The sequence below is a fragment of the Neovison vison genome, chromosome 11 (genome assembly GCF_020171115.1).
Source record: "Neovison vison isolate M4711 chromosome 11, ASM_NN_V1, whole genome shotgun sequence".
Classification (NCBI taxonomy): Eukaryota; Metazoa; Chordata; class Mammalia; order Carnivora; family Mustelidae; genus Neogale; species Neogale vison.
In genome coordinates, this window is record NC_058101.1 from 42012552 (window position 1) to 42032805 (window position 20254).

The 20254-nt window shown below is 34.4% G+C and overlaps 1 non-coding gene and 1 pseudogene across 1 annotated transcript; one reads left to right on the forward strand and one right to left on the reverse strand.

Annotated features, from left to right (window-relative positions):
- Positions 1 to 20254, forward strand: part of LOC122890215 — a 50832-nt pseudogene that overhangs the window by 6658 nt on the left and 23920 nt on the right.
- LOC122890704 lies at positions 17621 to 17727 on the reverse strand. Its single transcript, XR_006381151.1, has one exon. It is a non-coding gene; the product is annotated as a U6 spliceosomal RNA (small nuclear RNA).

The following is a 20254-nucleotide window of genomic DNA, read 5'->3' on the forward strand; positions in this document are numbered from 1 at the left end:
AGTACTTGCCTAATATGAATGGTGCTCTTATTTTACTTATTTGTTCAATTTTCAGACGACTTTTGACTTCATACCCAGCATAAGTCTAAATTCACGGTCTATGTGTCTACTGTTAATGTGTGTGTGCGTTTTTTTTTTTTTTTAAGATTGATCAATTGATTTGAGAGAGAAAGAAAGCAAGCATGAGTGGAGGGAGATGCAGAGGGAGCCATAGAGAGAATCCACAGATTTCCTACTGAACATGGAGTCCGAAAGGGCTTAATTTTATGACCCAGAGACCATGACCTGAGCCAAGGCACCTCTATTTTGTGTGCCTTTTTTTTTTTTTTTTTTTGCCAGAGAGAGAGAGAGAGAGTGAGCACAGGCAGGCAGAGTGGCAGCAGATGCAGAAGGAGAAGCAGGCTCCCTGCTGAGCAAGGAGCACGATGTGGGACTCGATCCCAGGACTCGATCATGACCTGAGCTGAAGGCAGCTGCTCAACCAACTGAGCCACCCAGGCATCCCTTTTGTGTGCCTTCTTGAGTATTTTTTCAGTCACAGTATTTTGAAGTTAAAGATTATCCTTCTATTAAGATGAACCAGGAAACCCCACAGCTATCTCCATCATTGAAGATTCTTTTCTCACTCTCTGTGGCTTATGGTAAGCAAATATGTTTTTTTTAAATTAGAATGTCCCCAGAAAAACTCTCATAAACAATAAAACACCATCCAGAATTTTGTGAGTTGTTCTGATGCCTTAGGTCAAGATCACTGAGTTGTAATATTATTTGAGAATATGTGAAGATTTAAGTAAGCATAATTAGCAATACTGTTAAGATCTAAGAAACTTAAACCATCTGTCTAGTACTCAGTGCTTTGATGCACTGTCAGTGTACTTGATGGGAATATGAGGAAAGACTGGCTCAATCTGATCAGACATTTTACAATATGTTTGTTTTACTGGAGTTGTTAGAAACATAATGTTCATATTTATTCAGTGAATCTGACTTGTATTTTGTGAACAATTATTGGGCAGCTAGTAATGTACATAGACAAATATTCCCAAAGAAATGTAAGGTCATGAATAAGCAGGTACTTATAGCTGAGTTACATATTCTGAATATTTTGAGTGTATTAACACACATTTTCAAGTTTCAGAAGCAGTGAACTTTCAAATATTTGTTGCCATTTGCCTAGTTTTATGCCATATAACAACTAAATTAAAAATTATATTTTAAATATATCTAAAAGTCAGACTCTGTTCTAGATACTTAGAATACCACAGTGAACAAAAGAAAAATCCTTAAATTTGTGGAGCTTACATTCTGGCAAAAGAGACTAAGAATAAGCAATGGCTATAATTACTAAGTAAATTTCATAGTACCTTTGAAAATGGTTATTTTATTATTAGGAAAAAACAAAAGAGAGAGAGAGAGAAACCAGAAAAAGAAAGAACATGACCATGTGAGAGTTGGTGTATAGGAGATTGATAAGAAATTTAATATTGAGTAATTGGTATATGTCTCATTGAGAACTTAATATCTGGGGAGATGCTTAGATGAAGTGAAGTAGTGAGTTAGCCATGTGGATATCTAGGAGCGCAGTGTTCTAGAAAGAGAGGAGTGGGTGCAAAGGCTGAGACTCGAGAACATCTCTCATGTTCAAGGAATAAAAAATAGGCCAGTAGATTTGAATAGGAGTTTGGGGAGTGGGAGAAGGAGTGGATGAGATGGAAAAGTTAATAAGGATTTCAGATCCTGTAGGCACTTGATACCACTAAAGGACTTTGATTCTTATACTGAATGAAACAGAGATACCAAGGTTTTGCAGAGCAGCATGATTTCACTTGACTTTATAATAACCAGTGTGATTGTTGATTTTCCATATCATTGTCAGTATCACATAGGTAGTAAATATTCTTTCATTTTTTTTAAGAACTATTTTTCCAAAACAGTCATGAAAACGTAATTTCTATGATGTTAAGGTCTAAATATTATGCTTTATGCTAACTCCACAGAGTGTGTTTGTGTTGGCCACATAAGTAGGAATTCCAAAAGACAAAAAAACAAAACAACAAAAAATAAAAAACACACATAATACTTGATTAAGTGTAAAATTATTCATTCAACTAACAAGTGTTTTGAAACTTCCTATTAAAAGCCTAGTGCTAAAGATACAGTATTGAATGAAATATGAAAATCGTTGACTACAACATAACTTACAAGTCAAGATAATCCACCTTCAGTGAATACATTCAGCTTTTGCTTAAAATCTGGGGTAGAGAGAACTCTTTTTACTAAACTCTTTCCATAATATTTTGATTCTAGTGTTTATGAAACTACTACACAAATCTGCAGGTACTGAGAGGACAACAGATGGTTGAGACTCTGCTCACAATTCAATCACATATTTTACAAAGATTTATTTTAAAGAGAGACAGAAAATGCAAGCAGAGGAATGGGCAGAAGGAGAGGAGAGGGAAAGAATCTCAAGAAGACTCCCCACCGGGCGCAAAGCCTGACACAGGGCTAAATCTCATGACCCTGAGAAAGCATTACCTGAGTCCATGACATGAGTCAGTGATCTGAGCTGAAATCAGGAGTCAGATACTTAACTGACGGAGCCACCCAGGTACCCTGCAATTCAATCGTATTAATAATAACATCCATTCTGCCTTTGACTACAGAGCAGTCTCAGCAGTCACATGGTGATTCAGTGCATAGTAAAACCTCTGGTCCTTCCTGTCTTGCTCTTGTGAAATCTTCTGAGTAGCTTCCACTGCTTGTGTCCTTGAGGTTGAGAAAAATTCTTGTTTTTGTATTCTTTCATTATCCCACTCTAGAAATCCAGGTAAAAATTGTTCTATAAAATGTGATTACATTCTTGAAAGTTTTACCACATAATTTGTTAAATAAAGTGCTATAGATAATAAACTATTTGCATGTATTAAAAAGCCAATCTTTGAGCTTCAAGCTCCTCATCTATAAAACTGACATACTACTAAGGCTACCTCCCTAAGTTACTGTGAGAATTTTAAAGATAAATTTGTGGCAGTGCCTTGATTAGCCCTGAATTCATGTCATTTTATTAGTTAAAGTAGTTATAGATATTATTTCATCCCAATTACAATTTAAATTTAAAGGTTAAATGACTTGGGTTTTTTTTTTTTTTATTTGTTTTGTTTTGTTTTTAAGTAAGTTATCTCCATGAACTGAATTTGTCAATTTATGATATTCAGGACAAATGTATGATGTTGATTCCTACCCCAGTTCTTAGAAACTCTATCTACTTCAACATTCTAATGTGTATTTTAATCGCTTTCTTAAATTATAAAAACAAAACATTAACCTGTTTGTAGAATTATAATGTATATATATTTATACAAAAAAATCACTCTTAAAACACATTTTTAATTAATAAGCATAAGGTAGATTAAGAAAATGGGCAATTTAATACTCTTATATAGTAGTTATATTATAAAATAATTTTATTTTCTAGAATTCTAGATGATGACGGAGCTGGGATCAACCATTTAAGGATCCATTGGTATAACATACATCTGAAGGCAAAACAGGATATTTTTTTGAATACCAGAAGTGATTTTGGAAAAGAGAAAATTGAATTAATAATTAACTATTTTTTTTCTAAAAGATCCTCATTTGGCAGGTTCAAAAAGCAGATGGCTAATTGAGACTGACAGAAGCTTATTAAGATTTGAAAATAGTGATTCTCTCTATTGGTTTTGCAATGCCAGTACATTTCAACCCATAAAAGAAAGGTAGTTTTTGGTAAAAAAAGAAAAAAAATACGTGTATTGGGGTTGATGTAGAAATTAACTAGTTTCCTTTCTATAAAAACAGTATAAAATATTTATAAGATTTAATATAAAAGGGAATATGGTTGTTGTAAAGTGCAAGGGGTAATGCCAAAAGTGAATTCAGGCTATTTCTTGGCTTGCAACCACCGTTAAAGCACTTCTTCCAGCGAATAATGTATTACTTGCCTTGGGCCCATCAGAAATTGAATAAGAAACTCAATATTTGGTGGACTTTTTGAATATTGAAGAGATCATATCCAATATTTAGATATATTCAGTGGCTCTAACTACTAAATCACTGTTTTCTTTATCAAAATTCACTGCACAATAGAACAGTTAAACCCTAGTGTTTTGAATTATGCTGCATATAAAACTCTTCCATCATTTTTTTTTGCTTCAAAAAAAGTTTTATGATATAGTTTTCATTATAGACTCTGCCAAGAAAAACCTGATCATGTGGATTCTCCATACATAAGAGCATACTAAATGCAATTAAAAAAGAAAACATCCACATAATACTTGAATAGGAGGTTATAGGTTCTGAGTCATTCCTATCCTCTTCTGACACTTTGCCTCTGACATAATGCAACAGGTATAATCAACACAGGATTAGGTAGATAAAAGAAGAGACTGTGATTAATAGATACAACTACTAAAATATCTGAAAACAATAATTTTGGAAAGCTGTTGCATAACATCTTATTGATGGTAAAACAGCTCTCTGGCTCCCAAAGCTAAGGATCTGCCACAAGAATTGTTTGCAAAAGAGCGCACTGACTTATCAGCAATAGCCAAGTGGTTATTAGAGAAATAGATGTATTACAATATGACAGCAAGAGCTGGGGGAATTCTTGTGTTTCTAGACCCCAAGATTTTGGGGGGGTACATGGATAGTTAAAAATGTGTTCCCAGAGGCAGATTAGTTGGATAATTATAATACAGATCTCGTGGAATATAAGCTATGGATACAAAATCAGTTGCATGAGCTAGATGGACCTGAGAAACCACATATCACACTGGAATAGATCTATTTGAGATGATTACCTTAACAGTCTATGATGACACTTTTGAGTCAAGGCTCATCTACTCTACAGATGAGACTACTGCGTAAAATTTTTAAAGGCAACATGTTTAAAGGCAACATCATGAAAGAATGTTTGGTGGATTGCTTTGGTTTTCTATTCATGGTATCAGATGAGTTTAAGGGAGCATAATCCAATAAAAAATTTAAAATTAATTTTAAAAAATAAGAAAACAAACATTTTAATGTCTTTGCTTTTGTGGTTCCTACAAATGAAACTACAAGAAAGGGCTGAGAACAGTTTGTTTTTTTCTGTTTGTTTTTCTTCAATTTGGACCTCCTCCTTAGGTCTCTGATCAAAAAATGTTTACACAGACTCTGTAGTGTAGAAAGGACAAAATATCATATTATAAAATATTCCATTCCTATCCTTTTATATACCCAAAACAATAAGTTAATATATGTGCTGCCAAAGGAGCACACCAGAGCAATAAGTTAAATGAAGATTGTACTGGGAAGATAAAACAATTATTCCATAAAATGAGTGGGTTTTGAATGGGACATGAAGGGTGGACTTGTGAGTTAGGAAAAATATATATATATAAAGACTTAATTAAGGTTTAATTAAAGCATAACAACTATGCTGTATTACTGAAAGATATTAAAATGATAATATGGAAATACCTTGCCTATTACTTAATATCTCACAGAGTAACATCAAATCACCTATTAATCCTTTCTACTAACAGCTGTTCCTCTTTGTTTCACTTTACATAACATGTGATAGATTGACATTTGTAGAAATAAGGGGGAAACATGGAAGAAAGTGAACAATTAAAAAGGATCAAAATACAGTAATAAACCAGGTAAATAACCAGTGAATATTATTATAGTTAAATATATGCTGTTTCAATGCATGCACATTTATAAACTGAGAATTTTCAGGAGTGAGAGCCAATGTAGAAAATCTAAATGGTGTTATAGAAAATTCCATAAAACCCTTTGCATTAGTTTAACAGCCTGGTATAATATTTAGAAACCAGACTGTGTAATTTCTTTGAGCAGTTAAGCATAGAAAACCATGGCTGAAATAATGATAAACACTTAACATTTACTTAAATTTTTGTTTATTTTTATCCTTTAATGCCCATATTGTGTTCATAATGTCCTAAGTATTTGTGGTTGTTAGAGCAAAGTAAATTTGAAAATTTCCATGGGGAGGGGAAATGGTATCTGTTTGTAAAACAAAATAAAACAAAACAAAAACACAGGGCACCTTTCCTATGGTTGTGAGCTGCCCTTCCCTTACTGCTCAATGCATTTTCATTAACACCCACCTCACAGTCCATAGGCAGCCATCTGTGTTCCCATCTTTAAGAAATTTTATCCTACAAGTCTTTCCTCATGACACTGTTGCCTATTACATAAATCAAACAGACATTCAACCTCTTGGAATGGAATCAGAAACCCACAAAGCTGACTGCTGTCAGGACTCATAAGGAAGGCAATTAATAAATTTATTATTTAGGAGAGGAGTTGTTTGCTTTCCAAAAATCCATGCAAAATTGGAATGTTATCTGGAGTGTATATCAAACTAACTAAGCTAAAAGTGTCTTTTTATCTCAGGTTCACCTATTTGACAATCATTATATTTTCTCCTTTATCTCTGGTTTGGTCAGCTATGCTAGTGTCAGAACACTTAATTCATTCAGTCAATCAACAAAGACCTATTTAGTACTAATATTTTGTGGGTGTGATGAATAAGACAAATATCTGCCACAATGGAGCATATGATCTAGAGTTTAAAATTCATATTTGAATTACTTACATATCACCACATACATGAATTACATACTTACCACCACAAATGTAAACAACACTTATAAAATTGAAAAAGAAATAGATGATAATGATGTTAAGGAGAAGACCTTAATATTAAAAGCAATAAAATTGATATGTCTATTAGTAGAAATAAAAAATAGTCATATGTTAACTAAAGTAAATTTAGGGACCCCTGGGTGACTCAATCAGTTAAGCAGCTGCCTTTGGCTCAGGTCATGATCCCAGGGTCCTGGGATTAAGACCTGCGTCGGGCTCACTGCTGGGTAGTAAGCCTGCCTCTCCATCTTCCTCTGCCTGCCACTCTGCCAACTTGAGCTCTCTCTCTCTCTGTCAAATAAACAAATAAAATCTTAAAAAAAAAAAAAAAGATAAAGTAACACTTACTGAAGATTTGGGGATGGTGATGTCATCAAGATGGCAATATGGATGCATGGATAGCTCCTTATTTATTGTTAAAGGTAAATGTATAGTCAAAACCAGATTCTCTAATATTGTAATGGTGGTATATAACTCATTTACTAGTCTAGTTTAAAAGTTAAAAAAAAACAAGCCTATGGGGCGCCTGGGTGGCTCAGTGGGTTAAGCCGCTGCCTTCGGCTCAGGTCATGATCCCAGGGTCCTGGAATCGAGCCCCGCGTCAGGCTTTCTGCTCAGCTGGGAGCCTGCTTCCTTCTCTCTCTCTCTGCCTGCCTCTCTGCCTGCTTGTGATCTCTCTCTATCAAATAAATAAATAAAATCTTAAAAAAAAAAAAAACAAAAACAAGCCTATTAAAAATAACTATAACTGCAATCATTTGTTATTGAAAGTACAATATAAAAATGATCTAAAATGTAAAAACATCAATAACCTGTTGTTATAGGAGAAGTATAAATTTTCTGTACACTATTGAAGTTCAGTTGTTTTCAACATAAAATGGAATGTTATAACTAATGTATTTTATATAAGCTTCATGGTAAATATAAAAAAATATGTAGTAGATACACAAAAGATTTTGATACAGAAGTTAAAACATACTGCCACAAAAAGTCATCAGATTACAAACAAAGAGAACAAGACAGGAAATAAAGAGCAGAGCATCTACAAAAGAGCAAAAATTAACAGAGAAACAGAACATAAACACTGGGGAAAGAAAAAAATTTAAAAAAAAAGGGAGGGGAAGGCAAACCATAATACACTTAACTATAGGTAACAAACTGATTGTTGCTGGAGGGGAGATGGGCAGGGGAATGGGCTAAGTCAGTAATAATTATTAGGAGGTCATTTGTGATGAGCACTGAATGTTATATGTAAATGGTGAATTACTAAATTCTACTCCTGAAACTAATGTTACACTATATATTAACTAAAATTTAAATAAATCATGAAATATAAAAAGAATGGAAGGCAATAGTTAAGTCCTTACCTATCAATAATTACTTTAACTGTAAGTGAATGGAATCATCCAGTTGGAAGACATAGAAATGCTAGAATAGATTAAAAAACAAACAAAAAACACAAGATCCAACAATATGTTGCATATAAAAGAATCACTTTAGCTTTAAGGACACACATGGGCAGACAGTAAAGGGATGGAAAAAGATATTCCAAGCTAATGATAACAAAAGAAAACAAGGGTAGCAATAACTATAATAGACAAAATAGGGTTTATATAAGCTAAAAATCACCACAGGAGTCAAAGAAGGTCATTATACAATAAGAAAAGTGTCATCAATTCATCAATATAGTAATTGTAAATATCATGTACCTAATATTGAGCCACATAAATATATAAAACAAATACCAACAAAACAAAAAGGAGAAATAAATAGCAATACAATAGTATCTGGGGACAATAATACCCCACTCTTACATATGGATAGATCATCCAGACAGAAAATCAATAAGAAAATAGTGAATTTAAACACTATGCCTGGACAACTGGGTGGCTCAGTCAGTTAAGCCTTTGCCTTTGGCTTAGGTCGTGATCCCAGGGTCCTGAGATAGAGTCCCACATTGGGCTCCCTGCTCAGCAGGGGGTCTTCTCACTCTGTCTCTGCCCTTACCCCTTGCTCATTCTCTCTGCCCTGCTCTCTCTCAAACAAACAAACAAACAAACAAAACAGAACAAACAAACAAACAAAAACTATGTCAAATGGACCTAACATATTTACAGGATATTCCATCCAATAGTATCATAATAAATATTCTTCTCAAACACACGTGGAAAATTTTCTAGGATAGATCACATTTTAAACCACAAAACAAGAGTCCCCCAAAAACCAATAATATAGAAAGCATATTGAGTATATTTCCAGCCAAAATAATATGAAAATAGAAATCAATACAGAAAGAAATTTGGAAAATTTACAAATATACAGACATACACATTTTTAAACAAACAAAAAAATCAAAAAAAGAAGACAAAGTGGGAATAAAAATACATCTTGAGGTCCATATACACTATAGAGTATTATGCCTCCATCAGAAAGGATGAATATCCAACTTTTGTAGCAACATGGATGGGACTGGAAGAGATTATGCTGAGTGAAATAAGTCAAGCAGAGAGAGTCAATTATCATATGGTTTCACTTATTTGTGGAGCATAACAAATAGCATGGAGGACAAGGGACATTAGAGAGGAGTAGGGAATTTGGGTAAATTGGAAGGGGAGGTGAACCATGAGAGACTATGGACTCTGAAAAACAATCTGAGGGGTTTGAAGTGGCGGGGGGGTTATAGAGGGCACGGCTTGCATGGAGCACTGGGTGTGGTGAAAAAATAATGAATAATGTTTTTCTGAAAATAAATAAATTGAAAAACAAACAAACAAACAAAATACATCTTGAGAAAAATAAAAAAATATATACCAAAAAATTATGAGAAGCAGCAAAGCAGTTATAAAAGGAAATTTTATAGCTATAAATGTATATAATAAAAAAGATTTCAAATAAAGAACTTAATATAACAGCTCAAAAAATTAGACTTGGTAATTAGACTTGGTAATGGTAAATAAAAAAAAAGACAGCTAGGCTAACTCAGATAAGAGAGAAGACTCAATAAAATCAGAAATGAAAAAGGAGACATTATAACAGATACCACAGAAATAAAAGGATAAAAGACACTATTATGAACAGTTAAATGCCAGCGAATCAAAAGCCTAGAGGAAATGGACAAATTCTTAGGCACATACAACCTATTAAGACTGAATCATAAGGACATAAAAAATGTGAACAGACCAATAAGGGGTAAGGAGATTGAATCAGTAATAAAAACCTTCTAACAAATAAAAGTCCAGAATCAGATGATTTCCACAGTGAATTCTACCAAACATTTTAAGAAGAAATAATACAAATACTTTTAAAACTCTTCCCAAAAAGTTGTAGAGGTGGAAATACTCCAAGGCACATTTTACAAAACCAGCATTATCTTGATATCAAAACCAGACAGGAGCACTACAAAAAAAATAATAATAATAAAATAAAATAAAATAAAAAAGCGGCAACAAAAAGAACTACTGGATAATATCCCTGATAAATAAAAATGTAAAAATTCTCTACAAAATGCTACAAAACTGAATTCACCCCCACATATCAGTAAATGTGATGCATTATTTTAATAGAATGATCAATAAAAACTCATATGATCAACTCAATATATGCAGAAAAGGCATTTGACAAAATTCAACACCCTTTCATAATAAAAATACTCACAAAACTGGGTACAGAAAGAATACACATCAACATAATAAAAACCACATATTCCGTGGAAGGATTCAAGATGGTGGAGAAGTAGCAGGCTGAGATGACATCAGGTAGCAGGAGATCAGCTAGATAGCTTATCTAACCATGGCAAACACCTACAAATCCAATGGGAGATCGAAGAGAAGGAAAGCAACAATTCTAGAAATAGAAAATTGATCACTTTCTGAAAGGTAGAACCAGCGGAAAAGTGAACCCAAAGAACGGGAAGGTAGACCGCAGGGGTAGGGGCCGGCTCCCGGCAAGCAGTGGAGCAACGGAGCACAGAATCAGGACTTTTTAAAAGTTTGATCCACTGAGGGATATCACCCCAGAGGCTAAACCAGAGTGAAGCCCAAGTGGGGTCAGCATAGCCCCAGGTCCCTCAGGGTCACAGAAGGACCAGGGGTATCTGAGTGTCACAGAACTCACAGGTATTACAGTGGGGAAGCCGACTACAGAGACAAAGCTGAGGCGTGAGCTCTCAACCCAGGGTTACTTTGAACCAGGCATAGGCAGGGTGAGCTTGGAGCACGGCCAAGGGCCAGGGAGATGGGAGTAATTGAGCTCTTTTCTCCAAGCACAGCCAGAGGCCAGGGAGATGAGAATGACCAAGGACTTTTTTCCAAGTGCGAGTGACAGAGCACTTTTCTCCAAGCATGGCCAGAGGCCGGGGAGATGGGAGTGATTAAGCACTTTTCTCTGAGGGTGCACTGAGGAGCTGGGCCCTGAGCTCTCCACTCCTCTGGGCCGGATTGTGAGACTGCCATTATCATTCCATCATCCAGAACTCTACAGAAAGCCTTCAGGGAACAAAAGTTCTCAGATTAATTAGCCTTACCCCAGGTAAGGGCAGGACAAATCCATCTCGGGCAAAAATACTTGAGAATCAATACAACAGGCCCTTTCCCCAGAAGACCAACAAGAAACCCAGCCAAGATCAACTTCACTTACTAAGGAGAACAGTGGAATTCCAGAGGAGGAGAAAGCAAAACAAAGAATTCATGGCTTTCTCCCAATGATTCTTTAGTCTTGCAGTTATATATATTTTTTTCTTTTTTCTTCTGCTAATTTTTTTTAACTTTTACCCTTTCCTCTTTTAATGATTTTTTTAACTAGTTTATTTTTTTAATACCTTACAAAAAATAATAATCTATTTTGAACCTTCATTATTATAGTCATATTTTATCCTCCATTGTATCTAACTATATATTTTTTTACACATAGGGTTTTTTCTTCTAAAAAATTTGGGGTATAACTTCTCCTAATAGATCAAAATATACCCTAAATCTAGCTCCAAGATTGTTCTAGTGTCCAGCCTGAGCAAATTCTCTCCAGTTTATTTTTCTTTATTGTCCCAAACAACTTGCTCTATCAACTTATTTTTTAGAAATTAAATTTTTTTTCCTCATCTTTATAGGTTTATTCCATCCCTTCATTGTGCCTACCCTTATATGTTTTTCATCCTTTAAAATCTTGGGAGGTAGTTTCTTCTAAGAGACCAAAATACTCCCCAAATTAAGTGAGTGACCCTGTTATAGTCACAAGTCTAATATATAGATTTTTTGCTTTTTTAATATTTTTTCTTTGTTTTCTTTTTTTTTAAACTTTTTTTTCCCCCTTAAACTTCTTTTTTATCCCCTTTCATTCTCCCACAATTTGGGGTCTCTTCTAATTTGGTTAAAGCACATTTTCCTGGGGTCTTTACCACACTTTTAGCATTTTAATTGCTTTTTTATATATTCTTATCTGCTCAAAATGACAAGGTGGAAAAACTCACCACAAGAAAAAGAACAAGAGGCAGTACCAAAGGCTAGGGACCTAATCAAAACAGACATTGGTAATATGACAGAACTAGAGTTCAGAATGACAACTCTCAAGGTTCTAGCTGGGCTCGAAAAAGGCATGGAAGATATTAGAGAAACCCTCTCCAGAGAGATAAAAGCCCTTTCTGGAGAAATAAAAGAACTAAAATCTAACCAAGTTGAAATCAAAAGAGCTATTAATAAGGTTCAATAAAAAATGGAAGCTCTTACTGCTAGGATAAATAAGGCAAAAGAATTAGTGATATAGAAGACCAAATGATGGAGAATAAAGAAGCTGAGCAAAAGAGAGACAAACAAATACTGGACCACGAGGAGAGAATTTGAGAGATAAGTGAAACCATAAGACAAAACAACATTAGAATAATTGGGATCCCAGAAGAAGAAGAAAGAGAGAGGGGAGCAGAAGGTATATTGGAGAGAATTTTTGTAGAGAATTTCCCTAATATGGCAAAGGGAACAAACATCAAAATCCAGGAGATGCAAAGAACGACCCTCAAAATCAATAAAAAGAGGTCCACACCCTGTAACCTGATTGTAAAAATCTACAACTGTTAACAACAAAGAGAAAATCCTGAAAGCAGCCCGGGAAAAGAAGTCTGTATTGTACAACAGTAAAAACATTTGATTGGCAGCAGACTTATCCACAGAGATGTGACAGGCCAGAAAGAACTGGCATGATATATTCAGAGTGTTAAACGAGAAAAACATGCAGCCAAGAATACTATATCCAGCTAGGCTATCATTGAAAATAGAAGGAGAGATTAAAAAGCTACCAGGACAAACAAAAGCTGAAAGAATTTGCAAACACCAAACCAACTTTCCAGGAAATATTGAAAGGGGTCCTCTAAGCAAAGAGAGAGCCTAAAAGTAGTAGATCAGAAAGGAACAGAAACAATATACAGTAACAGTCACATTATAGGCAGTACAATGCCACTAAATTCATATCTCTCAATAGTTACCCTGAATGTAAATGGCCTAAATGCACCAATCAAAAGACACAGGGTATCAGAATGGATAAAAAGCAAAACCCGTCAATATGCTGCCTACAAGAAACTCATCATAGACCCGAACACACCCCCAGATTTAAAGAGAGGGGGTGGAAAACAATTTACCATGCTAATGGACATCAGAAGAAAGCTGGGGTGGCAATCCTTATATCAGATCAATTAGATTTTAAGCCAAAGACTATAATAAGAGATGAGGAAGGACACTATATCATATTCAAAGGGTCTGTCCAACAAGAAGACCTAACAATTTTAAATATCTATGCCCTTAACATGGGAGCAGCCAACTATATACACCAATTAATAACAAAATCAAAGAAACACATTGACAATAATAAAATAATAGTAGGGGAATTTAACACTTCCCTCATTGAAATGGACAGAACATCCAAGCAACAAATCAACAAGGAAAAAGGCCTTAAATGACACACTGGACCAGATGGACGTCACAGATATATTCAACACATTCCATTCCAAAATAACGGAATACACATTCTTCTCTAGTGCACATGGAACATTCTCCAGAATAGACCACATCCTGGGTCATAAATCAGATCTCAACCATTATCAAAAGATTGAGATATTCATATTCTCAGACCACAATGCTCTGAAACTAGAACTCAATCACAAGAGGAAATTTGGAAAGAACCCAAATACATGGAGACTAAACAGCATCCTTCTAAAAAATGAATTGGTCAACCAGGAAATTAAAGAAGAATTGAAAAATTCGTGGAAACAAATGATAATGAAAACAAAAGTGTTCAAAATCTGTGGGAATCAGCAAAGGCAGTCCTGAGAGGAAAATATAAAGCTGTACAAGCCTTTCTCAAGAAACAAAAAAGATCTCAAATACAGAACATAACCCTACACCTAAAGGAGTTGGAAAAAGAACAACAAAGAAAGCCTAAACCCAGCAGGAGAAGAGGAATAATAAAGATCAGAGCAGAAATCAATGAAATAGAAAACAAAACAACAACAACAACAAAAAAAAAAAACAATAGAACAAATCAACGAAACTAGGAGCTGGTTCTTTGAAAGAATTAATAAGATTGATAAACCCCTTTCCAGACTTCTCAAAAAGAAAAGAGAAAGGACCCAAATAAATAAAATCATGAATGAAAGAGGAGAGATCACCACCAACACCAAAGAAATACAAACAATTATAAGAACATACTATGAGCAACTCTACGCCAACAAATTCAACAATGTGGAAGAAATGGATACATTCCAAGAGACATATAAACTACCACAACTGAACCAGGAAGAAATAGAAAATCTGAACAGACCCATAACCAGTAAGGAGATTGAAACAGTCATCAAAAATCTCCAAACAAACAAAAGCTCTGGGCCAGATGGCTTCCCAGGGGAATTCTACCAAACATTTAAAGAAGAATTAATTCCTATTCTCCTGAAACTGTTCCAAAAAAAATAGAAATGGAAGGAAAACTTCCAAACTCTTTTTTCTGAGGCCAGCATCACCTTGATCCCAAAACCAGACAAGGATCCCATCAAAAAAGAGAACTACAGACCAATATCCTTGATGAACACAGATGCGAAAATTCTCACCAAAATACTATCCAATAGGATTCAACAGTACATTAAAAGGATTATTCACCATGACCAAGTGGGATTTATTCCAGGGCTACAAGGTTGGTTCAACATCTGCAAATCAATCAATGTGATACAACACATTAATAAAAGGAAGAACAAGAACCATATGATACTCTCCATAGATGCTGAAAAAGCATTTGACAAAGTGCAGTATCCCTTCCTGATTAAAACTCTTCAAAGTGTAGGGATAGAGGGCACATACTATCAATATTATCAAAGCCATCTATGAAAAACCCACTGGAAATATCATTCTCAATGGAGAAAAACTGAATACTTTTCCGCTGAGATCAGGAACACGGCAGGGATGTCCGTTATCACCACTGCTATTCAACATCGTACTAGAAGTCCTAGCCTCAGCAATCAGACAACAAAAAGAAATTAAAGGCATCCAAAATTTGCCAAATTGGCAAAAGAGAAGTCAAACTATCACTGTTTGCAGATGATATGATACTGTATGTGGAAAACTTAAAGGACTCCACTCCAAATCTGCTATAACTTGTATAGGAATTCTGTAAAGTGTCAGGATATAAAATCAATGCACAGAAATTGGTTGCATTTTTTTTATACCAACAAGACAGAAGAAAGAGAAATTAAGGAGTGAATCCCATTTACAATTGCACCTAAAACCCTAAGATACCTAGGAATAAACCTAACCAAAGAGACAAAGAATCTATACTCAGAAAACTCTAAAGTACTCGTGAAAGAAATTGAGGAAGACACAAAGAAATGGAAAAATGTTCCATGCTCCTGTATTGGAAGAACACATATTGTGAAAATGCCTATGCTACCTAAAGCACTCTACACATTTAATTCAATCCCTATCAAAATCCCATCCATTTTTTTTCAAAGAAATGGGACAAATAATCCTAAAATTTATATGGAACCAGAAAATACCTCGAATAGTCAGAGGAATATTGAAAAAGAAAGCCAAAGTTGTTGGCATCACAATCCAGACTTCAAGCTCTATTACAAAGTTGTCATCATCAAGATAGTAGGGAACTGTCACAAAAACAGACATAGATCAATGGAACAGAATAGAGAGCCCAGAAATAGACCCTCAAATCTATGGTCAACTAATCTTCAACAAAGCAGGAAGGAATGTCCAATGGAAAAAAGACAGTCTCTTCAACAAATGGTGTTGGGAAAATTGAACAGCCACATGCAGAAAAATGAAATTGGACAATTTCCTTACACCATACATGAAAATAGACTGGAAATGGATGAAGAAGCATAATGTGAGAAAGGAATCCATCAAAATCCTTGAGGAGAGAACAGGTAGCAACCTCTTTGACCTCAGCAGCAGCAACTTCTTCCTAGGAACATCGCCAAAGGCAAGGGAAGCAAGGGCAAAAATGAACTATTGGGATTTCATCAGATCAAAAAGCTTTTGCACAGCAAAGGAAACAGTTAACAAAGCCAAAAGACAACTGACAGAATGGGAGAAGATATTTGCAAATGATATACCAGATAAAGGGCCAGTATCCAAAATCTATAAAAAGCTTATCAAACTCAACACCATAAGAACAAATAATCCAATGAAGAAATGGGCAGAGGACATGAACAGACATTTCTGCAAAGAATACATCCAAATGGCCAACAGGCACATGAAAAAATGCTCCACATCACTCAGCATCAGGGAAACACAAATCAAAACCAGAATGAGATACCACCTCACACCTTTCAGAATGGCTAAAATGAACAAGTCTGTAAATGACAGATGCTGACGAGGATGTGGAGAAAGGGGAACCCTCCTACACTGTACATGGGAATGCAAGCTGGTGCAACCACTCTGGAAAACAGCGTGGAGGTTCCTCAAAAAGCTGAAAATAGAACTACCCTATGACCCAGTGATTGTATTACTGGGTATATACGCTAAAGATACAAATGTGGCATTCTGAAGGGGCACATGCACCTGAATGTTTATAGCAGCAATGTCCACAATAGTTAAACTATGGAAAGAACCTAAATGTCCTTCAACAGATGAATCAATAAAGAAGATGTGGTATATATGTACAATGGAATACTATGCAGCCATCAAAAGAAATGAAATCCTGCTATTTGTGATGACATGGATGGAACTAGAGGGTCTTATGCTTGGCGAAATAAATCAATCTGAGAAAGACAACTATCATATGATCTCCCTGATATGATGAAGTGGAGATGCAACATAGGCGGTTTGGGGAGTATGAAAAGAAAAATAAAAGAAGATGGGATTGGGAGGGAGACAAACCATAAAAGACTAGATCTCACAAAACAGACTGAGGGTTGCTGGGGGGAGGTGTGTTGGGAGAGGGTGGTGGGGGTATGGACATTGGGGAGGGTAGGTGCTATGGTGAGTGCTGTGAAATGTGCAAATATGGTGATTCACAGACCAGTACCCCTAGGGATAAAAACACATTATATGTTTATAAAAAAATTTAAAAAAATTTAAAAAATCCATTAAAAAAAAAAAAAACTACATATTGCAAGCCCAGAGCTAACCTCATATTCAATCAAAAAAGTTTGAAAGTTTTACCTTTAAAGATCAGAAACAAGACAAGTGTGTCCACTTTTACTACTCTCATTTGACATAGTACTGGATGTCCTAGCCAGAGAAACAAAGAGCACAAAGAAATAAAAGTCTCCAAAAAAAAAAAAAAAAAAAAAAAGGAAGAAGTAAAATTTTCTTTTTTTGGATAACATGAACTTACATGTCAAAAAATCCTAAAAACTTCACAAAAAATTTGAATAAACAAATTTAGTAAAGCTGCCAAATACAAGATCAATATATAAAAGACAAGAATTTTGTTTTGTTTTGTTTTTTTTAATATGGAATGCTTCCCAGTTTTTCATGTCATCCTTGTTCAGTGATCACGCTAATCTTCTCTGCATCATTCCAATTTTAGTATATGTGCTGCCAAAGTAAGCACAAGACAGGAGCATTTTAACACGCTAATGATGAACTATCTGAAAAAATAAAGAAAATCTAATTCACAATAGCATCAAAAATAATAAAATACTTAGGAAAAGATTTAACTAAGAAGATGAAAGATCTGTACCCCATAAACTATGACATTGATTGAAGAAATTGAAGGAGACACAAATGGAAAGATAGCCCATATTTATGAATGGTAAGAATTAAAATTGTTAAAATGTCCATACTACCGAAAACCATCTGTAAATTCAATTCCCATCAAAAATCCAATGTTAGGGGCGCCTGGGTGGCTCAGTGGGTTAGGCCGCTGCTTTCGACTCAGGTCATGATCCCAGGTCCTGGGATCAAGCCCCGCATCAGGCTCTCTGCTCAGCAGGGAGCCTGCTTCCTCTTCTCTCTCTGCCTGCCTCTCTGCCTGCTTGTCATCTCTCTGTCAAATAAATAAATAAATAATCTTTTAAAAAAAAATCCAATGTTATTTTTTTACAGAAGTAAGTAAAGAATCCTAAAATTTATATGAGACCATAAAAGACAACAAATAAGCAAAGCAGTTCTGAGAAAGAATGAAGAAGAGAAATTACACTTCTTGATTTGAAACTATACTACAAAGCCCTCATGCTCAAAACAATAAAGTATACTGGCATAAAAACAGACCAATAAACAAGTAGAACACAATTGAGAGTCCAGAAATAAATCCTTTCATACAGTCACCTAATATTTGACAGGGGCCAACATATGTAATGGGTAAAGATAGTCTGTTCAATAAATAATATTTAAAACTGAATAGTCACATAAAACAGTATGAAACAAGAACCTTATATCACTCATAAATCTTAACTTGAAATAGATTAAAGACTTAAATGTGATGCATGAAACTAAAATTCCTAAAGGAAAACAGGAAAAATTCTTGACATTGGTCTTGCCAATAGTTTTTTGGATACCAGACCAAAAACACAAGCAAAAAAAAACAAAAATCCAAAAACACAAGCAAAAAAAGCAAAAATAAATAAATGGGTTTACATCAAACTAAAGTTTCTGCTTTGCCAAAAAAAAAAAAAAAAAAAAGAGAGAGAGAGAATGAAAACACAATCTACAGAATGGAAGAAAATACTTACAAATCTTATATCTGAAAAGAGGTTAATAACTAACAGATACAAATAGAAAAAAATATATAATTTAAAAAATAGCAAAAGGATCTCAATAGACTTTTTTTTTTCAAAGAAGTTATATAAATGACCAACAGGAGCATTAAAAAGTGCTCAACGTAAAAACTCAGGGCAAAGTCATTTTGTTGTTGTTGTTGTTGTTTACCTCTGAAAAACACAGCAAGGTATTACTACCTATTAGAATATATACTACCAAAAAATTAAAACTAACAAATTTTGGTAAATATTGGGGAAATGAGGAACTTATGCATTTAATGTGATAGGGATATAAATTTGTATGGAATATAAATAGGGATATAAATTTGTTTGGAAAACAGTATGGATATAAATTTGTATGGAAAACAATATGGAGATTATTCATATTATTAAAAGTAAAATTACCATATGATTCAGTAATCCCACTTCTAGGTATATATCTAAAGGAAACGAAGTCACTATTCGAAGACATATCTGCACTCTTATGTTCATTATAAAATTATTAACTCTAAGAAAAAGATGGAAATAACTTCAGTATCCATTAATGGATGAATGAATAAAATAAGTATGGTAAATATATACTATGGAATACTACTTAACCATGAAAAATGAAGAAATACTGCCATTTACAACAGCATGGATGGATCTTGAAGGTATTATAAAATATTTCAAAGATTTTATATATATTTTTTAATTTATGTATTATGATATCCCTTACATACAGAATCTGAAGAAAAGGCAAACTAATGGAAACTTAGAGTTGAGTTAACAAGGGGTGAACCTGGGGTGGAGTAAGGTGGTCAAAGGGTACAAACTTGCAACTATAATATGAAAAAGTTCTGGGTATCTAATGTACAGCATGATGATCATAGTTAATAATATATACATACTTTTTTTTATTGTGCTTCCCTTTATTAAACTTTGCATCTATCACATTCTGACAAGTTGAAAGTTTATAGCAATCTTGTATAAAATAGGTCTGCTGCCACCATTTTTCGAACAACATTTGTTCATTTTGTGTCTGTCACATGTTGGTAATCTTGCAATATTTCAAATTTTTTCATTATTTATGTATTTGTTATGGTGATCTGAGATCAGTAATTATGACCCACTGAAAACTCTGAACTAGTTTAGTTAAGGTATATACATTGTTTTTCTTTAAAGACATAATGCTTTTGAACAGTGCAGTATAGTGTTTATTTTTTATATGCACTGGGAAACCAAAATAATAATAATAATAATTTGACTTAGTTTATTGAGATAATGACTTTATTGAGGTGGTCTGGAACAAAACCCACAAGACCTCTGAAGTTTATCTCTACTGTACTATATACATAAAAGTTGCTAAGAGAGTAGATCTTAAAATTCCTTACGATACAT